Consider the following 15,605-nt stretch of genomic DNA (forward strand, 5'->3'; position numbering starts at 1 on the left):
GACCGACTGCGGAAGCGATGACACGACGTAGAGGAAGTAGTCATACGTCTTCTCGATCCAACCGATCAAGTACCGAAACTACAGCACCTCCGAGTTCGAGCACACGTTCAGCTCGATGACGATCCCCGGACTCTGATCCAGCAAAGTGTCGGGGAAGAGTTTCGTCAGCACGATGGCGTGGTGACGATCTTGATGAACTACAGCAGCAGGGCTTCGCCTAAACTCCGCTATAGTATTATCGAGGAATATGGTGGCAGGGGGCACCGCACACGGCTAAGGAATCGATCACGTGAATCAACTTGTGTCAACTTGTGTGTTTAGAGGTGCCCCTGCCTCCGTATATAAAGGAGGAGAGGAGGGGAGGCTGGCCGGCCAAGGGGGGGAGGCGCAGAAGAGTCCTACTCCCTCTGGGAGTAGGATTCCCCCTCCAATCCTAGTCCAACTAGGATTCCTCGGAGGGGAAAAGAGGAGGAGGGGGCCGACCATCTCTCCTAGTCCTAATAGGACTAGGGGAAGGGGGGGCGCGCAGCACAACTAGGGCAGCCCCTTCTCTTTTCCACTAAGGCCCACTATGGCCCAAATAGCTCCCGGGGGGTTCCGGTAACCCTCCCGGTATTCCGGTAAAATCCCGATTTCACCCGGAACACTTCCGATATCCAAATATAGGCTTCCAATATATCAATCTTTACGTCTCGACCATTTCGAGACTCCTCGTCATGTCCGTGATCACATCCGGGACTCCGAACCACCTTCGGTACATCAAAATGCATAAACTCATAATATAACTGTCATCGTAACCTTAAGCGTGCGGACCCTACGGGTTCGAGAACAATGTAGACATGACCGAGACACGTCTCTGGTCAATAACCAATAGCGGGACCTGGATGCCCATATTGGCTCCTACATATTCTACGAAGATCTTTATCGGTCAGACCGCATAACAACATACGTTGTTCCCTTTGTCATCGGTATGTTACTTGCCCGAGATTCGATCGTCGGTATCCAATACCTAGTTCAATCTCGTTACTGGCAAGTCTCTTTACTCGTTCCGTAATACATCATCTCACAACTAACATATTAGTTGTAATGCTTGCAAGGCTTATGTGATGTGTATTACCGAGAGGGCCCAGAGATACCTCTCCGACAATCGGAGTGACAAATCCTAATCTCGAAATACGCCAACCCAACATCGACCATTGGAGACACCTGTAGTACTCCTTTATAATCACCCAGTTACGTTGTGACGTTTGGTAGTACCCAAAGTGTTCCTCCGGTAAACGGGAGTTGCATAATCTCATAGTCATAGGAACATGTATAAGTCATGAAGAAAGCAATAGCAACATACTAAACGATCGGGTGCTAAGCTAATGGAATGGGTCATGTCAATCAGATCATTCTACTAATGATGTGACCTCGTTAATCAAATAACAACTCATTGTTCATGGTTAGGAAACATAACCATCTTTGATTAACGAGCTAGTCTAGTAGAGGCATACTAGTGACACTTTGTTTGTCTATGTATTCACACATGTATTATGTTTCCGGTAAATACAATTCTAGCATGAATAATAAACATTTATCATGATTAAAAGGAAATAAATAATAACTTTATTATTGCCTCTAGGGCATATTTCCTTCACTCCTCTTCTCTACTAGGTCCCAATAGGCCCAATACACTCCTCGGGGGGTTCCAGTAACCCCCATGTACTCCGGTTTTTTTTTGAACTTGCCCGGAACCTTTCTGAAGTCCAAACATAGTCATCCAATATATTGATCTTTATGTCTCGACCATTTCGAGACTCCTCTTCATGTCCGTGATCATATCCGGGACTCCGAACTACCTTCGGTACATCAAAACACATAAACTCATAATACCGATTGTCACCGAAACGTTAAGCGTGCGGACCCTACGAGTTCAAGAACTATGTAGACATGACCGAGACACGTCTCTGGTCAATAACCAATAGCGGAACCTGGATGCTCATATTGGCTCCTACATATTTTAAGAAGATCTTTATCGGTAAAACCGCATAATAACATACGTTTGTTCCCTTTGTCATCGGTATGTTACTTGCCCGAGATTCGATCGTTGATATCCAATACCTAGTTCAATCTCGTTACTGGCAAGTCTCTTTACTCGTTCCGTAATACATCATCCCGCAACTAACTCATTAGTTGCATTGCTTGCAAGGCTTATAGTGATGTGCATCATCGAGAGGGCCCATAGATACCTCTCCGACAATCGGAGTGACAAATCCTAATCTCGATCTATGCCAACTCAACATGTACCATCGGAGACACCTGTAGAGCACCTTTATAATCACCCGGTTACATTGTAATGTTTGGTAGCACACAAAGTGTTCCTCCGGTATTCGGGAATTGCATAATCTTATAGTTATAGGAACATGTATAAGTCATGAAGAAAGCAATAGCAATATACTAAACGATCAAATGCTAAGCTAACGGAATGGGTCAGGTCAATCTCATCATTCTCTAATGATGTGATCCCGTTAATTAAATGACAACTCATGTCTATGGCTAGGAAACTTAACCATCTTTGATTCAACGAGCTAGTTAAGTAGAGGCATACTAGTGATACTTAGTTTGTCTATATATTCACACATGTACTAAGTTTCCGGTTAATACAATTCTAGCATGAATAATGAACATTCATCATGATATAAGGAAATATAAATAACAACTTTATTATTGCCTCTAGGGCATATTTCCTTCACCCATCCCCTAGGGCGCGCCCTCCGTCCTTTTCATCGCCTCGTGGGGCCCCTTGACTTGTCTCTAACGCCAACACTTCCTATAAATCCCAAAACCTCCAGAACATAACCTAGATCGGGAGTTCCGTCGCCGCAAGCCTCTGTAGCCACGAAAAACCAATCGGGAGCCTGTTTCGTCACCCTGTCGGAGGGGGAAACCATAACCGATGGCCATCTTCATCATTCCGACAGTCTCCATGATGAGGAGGGAGTAGTTCACCCTCAGGGCTGAGGGTATGTACCAGTAGCTATGTGGTTGATCTCTCTCTCTCTCTCTCTCTCTCTCTCTCTCGTGTTCTTGATTTGGCACGATCTTGATGTACCGCGAGCTTTTCTATTATAGTTGGATCTTATGATGTTTCTCGCCCTCTACCTTCTTGTAATGGATTGAGTTTTCCCTTTGAAGTTATCTTATCGGATTGAGTCTTTAAGGATTTGAGAACACTTGGTGTATGTCTTGCATGTGCTTATCTGTGGTGACAATGGGATATTCACGTGATCTACTTGATGTATGTTTTGGCAATCAACTGGTGGGTTCTGTGACCTTGTGAACTTATGCATAGGGGTTGGCACACGTTTTCGTCTTGACTCTCTAGTAGAAACTTTGGGGAACTCTTTGAAGTTCTTTGTGTTGATTCGAATAGATGAATCTGAGATTGTGTGATGCATATCGTATAATCAAACCCAGGGATACTTGTGGTGACATTGGAGTATCTAGGTGACATTAGGGTTTTGGTTGATGTGTGTCTTAAGGTGTTATTTTAGTACGAACTCTAGGGTTGTTTGTGACACTTATAGGAATAGCCCAATAGTTCGATCAGAAAGAATAACTTTGAGGTGGTTTTGTACCCTACAATAATATCTTCGTTTGTTCTCCGCTATTAGTGACTTTGGAGTGACTCTTTGTTGCACGTTGAGGGATTGTTATATGATCTAATTATGTTATCATTGTTGAGAGAACTTGCACTAGTGAAAGTATGAACCCTAGGCCTTGTTTCTAAGCATTGCAATGCCATTTTCGCTCACTTTTACCACTTTCTACCTTGCTGTTTTTATATTTTCAGATAACAAAACCTATATCTACTATCCATATTGCACTTGTATCACCATCTCTTCGCCGAACTAGTGCACCTATACAATTTACCATTGTATTGGGTGTGTTGGGGACACAAGAGACTCTTTGTTATTTAGTTGCAGGGTTGTTTGAGAGAGACCATCTTCATCCTACGCCTCCCACGGATTGATAAACCTTAGGTCATCCACTTGAGGGAAATTTGCTACCGTCCTACAAACCTCTACACTTGGAGGCCCAACAACGTCTACAAGAACAAGGTTGTGTAGTAGACATCAATGCCCCGGAAGGCATCCCTCTTTCTTCTAACGACCATCGGTAATTTACTTGCAGCTATATTTTTATTCATCATATATCATGAATTTTGCTTGGAGAATCGTTTATTATATGAGTCTTTACTTTGTTTTCTTTTTAGTTTGTCACAATCATCCGTGCTGAACACACTTGTTTGAGAGAGCCACACGCATATCATGATTTGCTAGAATACTCTATGTGCTTCACTTAAATCTTTTGAGCTAGGATGTTGCTCTAGTACTTCACTTATATACTTTTGAGTAGGATGGTGGTTATATTTTATAGAAATACACTCTCATGCTTCACTTGTATTATTTTGAGAGTTGATTTTTTTAAGAAATATTTGTGCTCTCATGATTCACTTAAATATTTTTGAGAGTTGATAATAGCAATGGTAATTTGCACAAGATATGAATTGGGTCCCAAAGTGATGGATATCTAAGGGGGATATAATAAAACCTTTCATATAGATCATTGGATATGATAAACTTGATTCCTTGCAATACTTTTGCAATATGGAAACAGTAATATGTGAGTCATGTTTATGAGTAATTATGCTTAGTAAGAATATTTGTGTTAAGATTTGTGATTCCCTATGCATGCACATGAAATCAATAGTTATGCAATGAAGTTATATCCTACTTATGGTGCATTATTCAGCCTTAGTTATTTTCAATGCATGCTTATGACCGTTTTCGTTTTTTGGTTGGTCACTTCTCAATCTATTTGCTAGCCTTCATTTGTACTAAGAGGGAATACTGCTTGTGCATCCAACTCCTGAAACCCAAAGTTGTGCCAAATGAGTCCACCATACCTACCTATATGCGGTATTTCCATGTCATTCCAAGTAAATTTGCATGTCCCAACTCTAATTTTTCAAAATGAATTTCCGTTTGTGTACCCATACCGCTCATGAAGCGGCAAGGGGTGGCCAATATTTTCCATGCTAGGTATATTATTCTCACGGTAAGTGTCTATTCACTTGTAATTGCACGAGAGTGTGGCATGTAATAGGGAAGCCCAGTCCCGAAATTAAAAAAAATACTATGATATTAAATTCCTTGGAAAGTGTTGGCATGGAAGGCACCTGTGGATACAGCTAGCCATGGATTGTGAAAGAATGGTGGAAAGGAAATAAACTTTATTTTCTATTTGGGAACAACCTATGATTTGTCTAGCATGGAAGATATTGGGAGTTCTCGGTCATTTTCGTTGGCAGAAAAAACATGCCTCTCAAAATATTTTTATCTCTAATTTAAGCTTTGAGCTCTATCACCTCTGCAAATCTCTTCTTCCCTCCACGAAGAGCCTATCTATTTACTTCTATGCAATTTTTATTTTAAATTTGAGTCTCCATCTTCTCTTATAAAGCACCAACTAGAGACCACTATTGTCATACTTCTATATTGGATGTAGCTAATGTTGAGTGTGTTTCATGAATGGATCAATGATTGAGCATAATGGGCTAGGGATAACTTTCTTTAGCATTGATATTCTGAAATACATGGTTGCTTGTTAGTATGCTTGAGTATTGATGTCTTCATGGCAAATTTAGACTATTGCTTTGAATCATTCAAGTCCAAATATCCATGCTACAAAAGAAAATAATATATGATGAATATGTTAGGTAGCATTCCACATCAAAAATTCCGTTTTTATCATTTACCTACTCGAGGACGAGCAGAAATTAAGCTTGGGGATGCTTGATACGTCTCCAATGTACCTATAATTTTTTATTGTTCCATGATATTATGTTACCAATCTTGGATGTTTTATATACTCTTTCAAGCAATTACATATCATTTTTTGGTACTAACCTATTAACTTAGTGCCCAGTGCTAGTTGTTGTTTTTTTGCTTGATTTTTGGTTTCGCAGAATATCAGTACGAAACGAAGGCCAAATGCCACGAAACATTTTAGAGATTTTTTTGGACAAAAAAGACACTTGAAGCTTCGAGAGAAGACCAGATGATGCACCATGGGCCCACAAGGCACGAGGGCGCGTCCAGGAGGGTAGGCGCGAGCTGGTGGGTGGTGGGGCCCACATGGCTTCGTTTGACCTAACTCTGCCTCTATAAATTCTCTAAAATCGTGAAACCAATAGAGGAATCCATGAAATACTTTTTTCGCCGCCACAAGTTCCAGAACCATGAGATCCCATCTGGAGGCCTTTTCCGGCACTGTCGGAGGGTGACTCGATCACAGAGGGGTCTCTACATCATCCTTGCCGGCCTCCGATGATGCGCGGGTAGTTTACCACGGACCTATGGGTCCATAGTTAGTAGCTAGATTGCTTCTTCTCCCTATTTGATCTTCAATACAATGTTCTTCTCGGTGTTCTTGGAGATATATTTGATGTAATGACTTTTTGCGGTGTGTTTGTTGGGATCCGATGAATTGTGAGTTTATGATCAGATCTATTCATGAATATTACCTGAGTTTTCTCTGAACTCTTTTATGCATGATTGTTATAGCCTCGTATTTATTCTATGATTTATTGGTTTGGTCAACTAGATTGGTTTATCTTTCCATGGGAAAAGGTGCTTTGTAATGGGTTTGATTTTGCGATGCTCAATCCCAGTGACAAAAGAGGACACGACATGCATGTATCGTAGCTATTAAGGGTGAAAAGATGGGGTTTATTCATACGTGAGTTTATCTTGTCTACATCATGTCATCTTGCTTAAGACGTTACTCCATTTTTCCATGAACTTAATACACTAGATGCATGCTGGATAGTTGTCGATGTGTGGAGTAATAGTAGTAGATGCAGAATCATTTCGGTTTACTTGTTTCGGACGTGATACCTATATACATGATCATTGCCTTGGATATCGTCATAATTATTTTCTTTTCTATCAATTGTCCAACAGTAATTTGTTTACCCGATGTATGCTATTTTCTTGAGAGAAGCCTCTAGTGAAAACTTTGACCCCCGGGTCTATCTTTTATCAAATATTAAAACCAAAAATACTTTGTTGCAATTTTCTTTTATTTATTTTATTTTGTATTTTTGTCCGTTTTATCTATCAAAAACTATACTCACTCCATTCCACAATGTAGTGCGCTCGCGCTTCCCTAGATTCAAGTTTGACAGTAAATTTAACAAACGAGACCGACTGCGCCGGGAGCAAAAATTATACCACTGAATTCATATTTTTCAAAATGAATTCAGTGATATAATTCTTGCCCCTGCCGCAATCGGTCTCATTGGTTAATTTTATGGTCAAGCTGGAATCTCGAGGAACGCAGACGCACTATATTATGGAATGGAGGGAGTACAATTTAATCTTGCTCGTAACCGTTAAGGGGTTTACAACTCTTGTTCGCGTTGGGTTGCAAGTATTTGTTATTTGTGTGCATGTGTTGTTCACTAGTCGTTGCTTGGTTCCCCTACTGGATTGATAACCTTGGTTTCATAAACTGAGAGAAATACTTATCTCTACTGTATTGCATCATCCTCTCCTCTTCGAGGAAATCCCAACGCAGCTCACAAGTAGCAAGCATGCTGAGGCTGAGAAAGCGGACACTCTCGCCGCCTCGCGGCAGAGCAGGCTCGCTCTGCCCGACTCCTCGCCACGACCCCTACTCCTGCTCGTCCTGCTCCATCACATGCTCCTACTCCGACACTCCCCGGACGACGATCCCTACGCTGTCTTTGTCATGTACTACCGCTGCCCCGGAGATGACAAGGGGAAGGGCTAGACAAAGGGGTGATATTCTCTTTTCCTAGTCTAATTTCGTAATATATGTATGCATGAACTAGTAGTACAAGCTGGTGTTTAACTATGTGATGGACTAGCTATGTATTTTGGTTGTCCGGTGCAATGTGATGAACTAACCGTCCCTTTTGGTTGTCCGTGCAATGTATGCCATACTCCTATACGTATTATGTATGATTTTCATCCTTGTGTAATCGATGTTACATGGATTTGTATTGATTTGCGAGGGGGGGGGGGGGGGGGTTGCAGATGAGGACAAATGAGGGCGATCCCATGCTATCCACAGACATGTAGGGGAGCATATCGACCTAATTCAATTGGAGATGCTCTAAGAGCAACTCTAGAAGAGTCGTCATATGAGCAACCTTCATAATGTATATGGAGCGAATTCCGTATGCATTTGGAGCCCGCGGATGACATGTGCAAACACAAAGTCGTCATATTTGTTAGCTCCAGATATTTTATTTTATTTTTCTTTTTTTCATCAATTTAATAGTCACACACTCAATTCAAGGGATTATAATATACTAATTTGAGGTAACCATTGTATTACAAAGTTTTTACACATGGAAAGAAAAGTCCATTAGCGACATTTTCATATCATGGGTACAAATTTTAACACTTTTTAGCGACTATAGCATGATTTTGAACCCCATCACATCGACGGTGAATGTTATGCATCGGGTACATGCATATGTGATGAGTCCACTCATCGTCTAGGCGCAACGGTGTGACGGTCCGACGATCTCATCTTGGTTCCATTCCTGCCCATGCCGTCAAGGTCAGGGATGACTTTATTAAGGGGGCAAGGCCCAGTTGCGGATCATCTCGGTGAATGTCACCATATTCATATCGGATTTGTGCCGCCTGATGCGCTCCATCTCCGCCGCTAAATCCACATTGCGCAGTCCTTGTTCGTTACCATGCCTGGACGTATAGTTCAGGGATATATAGTCTGGTTGGAGATGCTCTTGTCTGCTAATTTTTTGTAGTGTGTGTGCATGCATAGTTGTTGTTTTATCATAGAATCAGTTGAAAAACTACAAGCCTAAAGAGGACAAGAAGTGTAATCCCGACACGGTGATGCTCTCAGAACAGATCTTACTGCAGGAGCAAAAATCTGCTCTAACACTTCTTTCAAATATTCAAAAGTTCCAGACTACTACATGGGACATCAACCAGGTTCTTGGCGTGCTCCAGGACCCGACTTTAGTTCTTTCACTTCGCCTTGTAATCTTTCTTATCTCTAATTTCAGTCTTGGGCTATGTATGAACTTCATGTTGTCCGCTGCTATTGAGCTGCATGAAATTTGGCGCCTTGAGCGCCTTCCTCTGTTAAAAAACGATAATACTATACCTATGAACGTTTTACAAAGCTTTACGTATAACCTTCTAAAAATTAAATGCCCCTGCCCCCCCTCCCCCCCCCCCCAAAAAAAATCAGTGGGATGGGCCCTTACATCCCCCACTTCCAATCCTAATCGTCCAGATCATCACCCCCATAAAATCTCTACTCCCTCCTTCCTATATAGGGCCTAATGCATTTTTTGAGGCTAACTTGACCAAATATTAGAGCAATAATGTATGACATGCAACTTACACAAAGCACACCGTTAAATTCGTATGTGAAAGGAGCTTTCGATGATATAATTTTCACATTGTGCATGTCATGTACTATTAATTTTGTCAATAGTCAAATGCGATGTTAAAAAATGCATTAGGCCCTATATAGATGGAAGGAGGGAGTACATAGCCTTTCGTATCTCTAGCATTACTCGTTAAAAAAAAGGGGAGTTAACACTTCAGTTTTACTTTCGTGAAGTCTAAGCCGTTGGATCCTATCTGGACGCTGGATGGGAGGCGCTAAGTCACGGTCAGACTTGACTGAGCAAAGTCACTCAATCCCTGAGCCTCTTGTAATGGTCCACCGCGCCGGCGTCCGAAAAGTCATGCAGGAGCTGCCCATTAGAGCATTTCTAGCAGACCTCGTAAAAAGCCCCGACCCGCAAGATAACCGCCAAAATACGGGTCGGTGCGGAAAATTCCGTCGAACAGACCCGACAAACGCGTCTGGCCTGTAAAAATATTTGCGGGGGGCGCCAAAAGTTCGCCCTCAACCTTTAGATTCACGGGGTGGGAGGCCGACCCAAGCTCGCCCCCTATCCGCAGCGAGATTTGACGCGAGGGAAATTTCTGCGCGGCTGTTCCAGCTCCCCCCCCCCCCCCCCGCCTCGGCCGCGAGCTCCGTCCATCTTCCCCGCCGTACCTCGCCGTCATAGAAACCTCCCAGCAGTCCCTTGTCCCCCATGGAGGTCGTGCAGGCGCAATCCCCTCCGGCGGATCTCGTCGCTGGCCATGTCGCCCCCGTCGTCGCCCAAGGCCCCAACACGCCTGCCCGCAAGCGGCAGGGCAACGTTGTCGTGCAGGGCGGCAATCCGGCTGGCCCCGCCGGAAAGGCACGCGCGTCGGGCGCCGCCGCCGCTGCGCGATCTGCCCGGCCGCCGGCGGAGAAGTTGAGTAAGGTTTCGGGCATGAAGCGGAAGATGATTGCTATGAAAAGGTCGATGCCTTCGTCCACTCCCCCCGCCCCGGCGAGATGTTCCCCGTCGATGCCGCTCAACGGCGCTGCTTCCACCGCAAGCGAGGTGTTCGATGAAATGGTCGGAAGGTTTGCATCTTCGATCTCTTGTTCTTGCTTCGGTTTTTCGGCATTGCGGTTGTTCTTGACTTGATGCCGCTCAATGTAGCGGTGGTTCGAACAATGCCACAACCGGGATTCGGGGGCGGCAATGATGTCGATGGAGGTGGTGCGGAGTGAAGAGCGAGGGACGTGGTCGTTTGCAAGTCCTTTTGCGTTTGTCCTACAAAACTATGATTTTATTTGTGCGCCAACTATGTTTTATTGTTTGAATTTGAACTCATTTATCAGAATTGCTGTCAAATTCGCTCAATTGGGGGTTTTCGCTTTGCGGGTCCAAGCGGCGATGCCCGAACAGACCCATGTAGCCGATCCATAAAAGGGCATCTACTGCGAATGTCCTTTTTCCGGGTCTGTTTACAGGGTCTGACTCTACCTTCGCCTGCGTCGGATCGTAAAGTCGTTTTTCCGCGAACTCCAAACGCGTTTTGCGGGTCGACGTTATGCGGGTCTGTCAGAGATGCTCTTAGGCACGACCCGTGCGCACGACCTTGGTGAGGCTCGAGGTGGCGGTCCTGATCCACGCGCCCGGTGAGAGCGCTCGCCGCAGTGGTGGCTTGAGGACTGAAGCCGAACGCTCGGGCCGGTGGATTGGGCTTGAGGACGAGGCAGAGCACGAGCCGGCGCTGGATGGGAGCCGTTGGATGGCAGGCGCCGGGGCACATTTATCAGGCCGACTGTAAATCGTTTATTCAATCGGTTTTGTAATGGCCGCCCCAAATGTCCAATGCACCCCTGCAAATTTTGGCTTGTGCGTGCGTGGTGCCCTGCCGGCGTGCTATGCGTGTTGGATGGATGACTGAGGGCGCGCATGGCCGGCCGGCTGCCCGGCATGTGTGCTGTCCGTGCGTGTTGACTCAGGTAATCAGATGTGCTGCATGTGCGCCCAACAAGTGTTTGCTTGAATGCCCGACTGAGAACGGCTGCATCAACTTTTGCATTCTAGTTCAGAAACATGAAATCATTAGCACCTTCTGTTATTCTAGTTCATTGTCACCACCTTGTATTTTAAACCATTAGCACCTTCTTATCCTGGTAGTGTTCAAGTTCTTTATCAGGACCTTGACTTGAATATAACTGCATTGCAGGAATTGCCAGTCACCTATAGGAGCCATTGCAGGAATTGCTTGAATATCCACATTAGCTCCTAAAAGTGTTCCCTTCAATCAGCCCTTCCTTCAAGATTTTTGGTATTAGCTGTTGATTGTGCTAAAGATACAGTACTTCAGGTCCTACCCTGATCAGCTTAGTATAGGAGGTGGAAGATTGCGCCAAAATCTTCCTCTTTACGACTTCTATGTTTGGAACCATAGTGCAAGTTGGGGATCTTTATTTCTGTTGAAAGAAAATTACTTGCAACTGTATTCGCACATGTTTCATTTATTTTTATGCATTGCGGATTCATCAGGTACTACAAAATATTTGTTGTGATGATGCAAATCATGATTTAACATAGAAGTTGCCTTTGTCCATTTCAGCTGCTTGGTCAGCTTAAGAGAGAGCCAATGGCTGAATGACTGAATGCCCAGTCTATCTCTATCAATTGGCACACCTATCACTTGTGGAGTGATATTGATTTGTCGAGAGTTATCGAAGGTTTGCTTCCCAATTTTGGCCACCTTTCAAGCATTTTAGTTGCAACACTTCCAAAGTTAAATAAAATTTAGATGGATAGCTCTGCTGAGAAAAGAAATATTTTCTTCTTTGATTTCTTCATCTCCAGGCCAGGAATCATCTTGCCCTCAACCAGATTCATGTTCTTTGACTCACTTTTCCATCAAGGTAAACCCTTTGGTTCCCGTTCTGTCTTTGTTCGATTGTCGTTAACAGTTTTTTTGTTAGTTTGTAATCCATGTCTTCAGATCATGTACTTCTTTTTTTGACATGTAGATCATATACTTTTAACCATCTTGCCCTCAACCAGATTCATGTTCTTTGACTCACTTCTCCATCAAGTTGGTTCTTCATTATCTTTATCTCATTATTCTGGTGCTACATATATGTACGATATATTCTTACATTCCAGTATGTTTGTTTGTATGTGCTGAGTTTGCTCTTTTTTAAGGGCAACTATTCTCTCAAACTGCAAGAAATGATGGTAGGTAGGGAAACATTTGGAATTTTTTTTCTTTGGTATGCACGCTTTGGCTTTAACAATAATATATTTTTTGACAATTCACACACTAATTGTGAAATAGTTGTGGTGTGTCTGTGGCCGCATTAAGGTGGCTGCATTGTTGACCATGGTGGAGGTCTGGAGAGAAGGAAGTTGTGCGGTGAGAACAGCCACACTCATTCTTGCGCACTGAGCCACCTCCTGTTAAGTCCCTTATTCAAACACATGCTATTTTGTTCTTGTTAGAGTACGTAATGGGCCTAATGGGCCCATTAGTCTTAGGGTTAATAGAGATAAGGGTCGTTTGCTTAGGGGCCAAGTAAGCCTTGCTTGAGAGTCAAGTAAACCTCTTTATATAAAGAGAGGAGATGTATCAATCTAATCAAGCAAGAATTAAGAAGGAAATCCCTTCCCTCTTGCCTGGCCGTGCCTTCGCCGCGCTCGCCGGGCCGCTGCAGCTGTCATCCATCGCCACCACCGCCCAGCCCTGGCTGCAGTGGCAGCCACCGCTACTGGCAGCCTCCGCCGCGCCTGGCGCGCCAGCGCAGCAGCCGCTGCAGCTGCAGCAGCCACCGCCGGTCAGCTCTGCTGCCCAGTATGGGATGCCCTACGACGGGAGTGCGACGACCTCGTTCCCATCAGCGCCGCCGCCATCCCAGGGCGTCCACATCCAGCAGATCAAGTCCCTGCCGTCGCCGTCACCGCTTCCGTCTTGGATCGCTACCCGCCACGTGTCGGCGGCAGTGAGGCTGCAGGCTGCTGCGCGCGGCCTCCTAGCGCGTCGGCGTGTGCGGGAGATGCGTGGTCTGCAGCTGCCGCTCCTCCAAGTTGCCCTTCGCTGCGCAAAGGACCTCGATCTCGTCCGCTGCATCGGGGATCTTGGGCATGTGGTTTCCCCCACGGGCGGCCGGCATGCTGTTTTCCCCGCGGGCAGCGACCTCAAAGTCTGCAACATCGGCGGTTGGGGGGGCGCACCCCTCCTCGTCATTCTCCATCGCAAGCCCTCCACTCTTCCTTGTGCGGTGCAGACCAACAGCCATACACATGCACTCCTTTTGTCCAGGTGGTGTCCATGGGATCCAGGTGGTTGTACACGTGCACGTCCAAAATAAAACGTCCTAGTCTATTTCAGGTTGAGAATAATAAAACAAGCCGAGATGTAAAAGGCTTGTTTTTAGGTGTTAGGTTTGTGTTCCGTCGAGTCATGGTTATAAGTTGGTTAGGCTGCAGCTCGAGGACAAGCTGCATGTCCAAGTGGGGTGTAGTGTTAGAGTACGTAATGGGCCTAATGGGCCCATTAGTCTTAGGGTTAATAGAGATAAGGGTCGTTTGCTTAGGGGCCAAGTAAGCCTTGCTTGAGAGTCAAGTAAACCTCTCTATATAAAGAGAGGAGATGTATCAATCTAATCAAGCAAGAATTAAGAAGGAAATCCCTTCCCTCTTGCCTGGCCGTGGGCAAAAGGCCCCCGGCCGGCCCTCTCGCGCCCGCCTTCTAGCAGCGTCATAACAGTTCTTCCTTTGTCTATCTTGCTTTGTTTTGGTGTAAGAGATAAACCAAATAACCAACTAGGCTTGCCAATGATGGGACCAGCACAACTCAGGCCAACAGTCACCGAACCCATGTCTCTCCATCCAACTTGGTGAGTTACCAAAGCTAATGCTAGGCCGGTGAGGAAAGCTCATGTTATATTACATTTGATGGAGATCACTAAAATGTCAGTTGATTCATACCATCTTGATTTATTTAGTTGTGTGTCAGTGTGGCCTATAACTGTTTCTCAATTCATGAGAGGGATATATTTCCTGAAATATGCAAATCCTTTTTTATTGTAGCTTTTGACCAGAACTGCTGCCTTTGAAAACTGACTGTAAAGGACTCAAAGGAGCCAGGTCAGTGCCTCTATTTTGGTCTGTTTGATCTGTGCTAGGTTCATTCACGAGATTACATTTATTATTTTCATCTTTTTGGCAATATAAATGTTGGTGATTCATCTTCAGATATGTTTGCTGCTCTTTTTTGTACCACATGACCAACAATAGGTCACTATGAACCTGACATGTCATGCCTCATTGATCAGTGAGCACCATATCTGATAGATCACTGCTGTTAACAATGCTGCGATTGTATATTTAGTTTCTGCTGCTAAATTGGAACTATTTATGTTTGGTCTCACATGAGCCTTTGCAAGGCATTGTTGCAACCATCCATTTACTGTACTTTGTTTGATATAATCTACATGACTGCTCTAAATCAAGTTTTGCAATTTTTATTTCATCAACCGTAAAACATTTTGGGAGGTTTCTCAATGGTTTACATGGGATCAACTGTGATTCCTTACCGCATCGAACCTGATCTGCTATTTCTTCACATTTTCCATGTTTAGGTTTGTTTTAGTTTTCTCCTCTGTTATGCACATATTATATAGTACTCCCTCCGTCCGGAATTAACCGTCGCTGAAATGATCAAATGAGTGTAGCGACAGTTAATTCAGATATGTTTTCCATGAAAAATAGGTGCAAAATCCATAAGATCGAAATACATAGACTTCATGATGAAGATGCTATTAGTAGTTAACCTCCACTGGAACGTATCTGGCATTTGAGTTAGACTGATCAACATAAACCTAGAAAACAAATATATCCACTTTGTCTATTTATCACCTAGTAAAGCCCTGCGGAATTGAGTGTTCAAAGGGCTAGCCCAAGAACATAAGCCACTGAATCCTCTTTTCTGAACACAATATTACCATCATCAGGTATTGTAAAGCTAATGGAGTGTCACCCAACCGGGTATCTTCCAAAAACTCATTGATTGGCCGTCACCAAGGTCGGCGCCAGGCCCGCAGGGTGCTGGCTTGGGGCGTGGAGTTTTTCTTCATGGGCTGTAGCAAAAATACCACTGTAGCGCATTGTAGCTAAGCAGCTTGCCTGG

General features: G+C 44.2%; 1 long non-coding RNA gene across 1 annotated transcript; it reads left to right on the plus strand.

The window, feature by feature from the left end:
• Positions 1–10,931: 10,931 nt before the first annotated feature.
• On the plus strand, positions 10,932–13,010 carry LOC123069303 (uncharacterized). Its single transcript, XR_006432441.1, has 3 exons — positions 10,932–11,418; positions 11,646–12,153; positions 12,281–13,010. It is a non-coding gene; the product is annotated as an uncharacterized lncRNA (long non-coding RNA).
• Positions 13,011–15,605: the final 2,595 nt, after the last annotated feature.

This window comes from Triticum aestivum, chromosome 3B (genome assembly GCF_018294505.1).
Source record: "Triticum aestivum cultivar Chinese Spring chromosome 3B, IWGSC CS RefSeq v2.1, whole genome shotgun sequence".
Taxonomy (NCBI): Eukaryota; Viridiplantae; Streptophyta; class Magnoliopsida; order Poales; family Poaceae; genus Triticum; species Triticum aestivum.